The sequence below is a fragment of the Chenopodium album genome, chromosome 11 (genome assembly GCF_948465745.1).
Source record: "Chenopodium album chromosome 11, dcCheAlbu1.1, whole genome shotgun sequence".
Lineage (NCBI taxonomy): Eukaryota > Viridiplantae > Streptophyta > Magnoliopsida > Caryophyllales > Amaranthaceae > Chenopodium > Chenopodium album.
Window position 1 is genome coordinate 26,279,044 of NC_137844.1, and position 809 is coordinate 26,279,852.

Consider the following 809-nt stretch of genomic DNA (forward strand, 5'->3'; position numbering starts at 1 on the left):
GCGTTGGCTTGCTCTAATGCATAAACGCCTTTGCTAGATGTAGCATCTTTATCTCCTTCATACCAATCTTCATAGTGCTTTGCGACCTCCTTTATGATATGTTCCATTTCATCTTCTCCTTTGTTCATAATTGGGCCACCGGCTTCGGCATCTAAGCTTGTTCTTCCTTGAGGTGTGAGACCACCATAGAAAGAGTGAATGAGTTGATACTTAGGTATTCCATGATGTGGACATTGGCGTTGGAGTTCTTTGTATCATTCCCAAGCCGCACTTAGGGATTCACCACTCTTTTGGCGAAAGCCTTGAATCAATAATCGAGCTTCGGTGGTCTTCCTATGATTGTAGAACCTCCTCAAGAATGTTGTAGTGACTTGGTCTCAAGTTATGAGAGAGTTAGGGGGCACCTCCTTCTCTATCCACTCTAAACCTCTCCCAATTAAAGAGAACGGGAATATCTTGAGTCGAATGTCTCCTTGAGTTACCCCATTGGCTTTTATTGTATCACAATACTTCTCGAACTTTTTTAGATGTTCACGAGGGCTCTCAAAATTTCCACGCGAGAATTGTTTTCGCTCTATCAGGCAATCAAATTGGGCTTGATTTCGAAATTATTGGCTTGAGTAGTAGGAACTAGGATTCCACTTTGCTCCCTGAAGGATTCGGGAGCCTCAAGACGACCCAAAGGTGTATTCTCTCCCATTTGGGGGGGGGGGGGGGGGGGGCGGTTGCGCACTCTCAAAATCGAAGGTTGAAAAAGGGTTGATTTCCAAAATTAATGAAGAATTAGGGCTACCTACGTCTTCACTTGA

General features: G+C 44.3%; 1 non-coding gene across 1 annotated transcript; it reads left to right on the plus strand.

Annotated features, from left to right (window-relative positions):
* The first annotated feature begins 216 nt into the window (after nt 1-216).
* Nucleotides 217-322, plus strand: LOC145569702 (small nucleolar RNA R71). The gene has a single exon (XR_014096251.1). It is a non-coding gene; the product is annotated as a small nucleolar RNA R71 (small nucleolar RNA).
* The last annotated feature ends 487 nt before the right edge of the window (nt 323-809 follow it).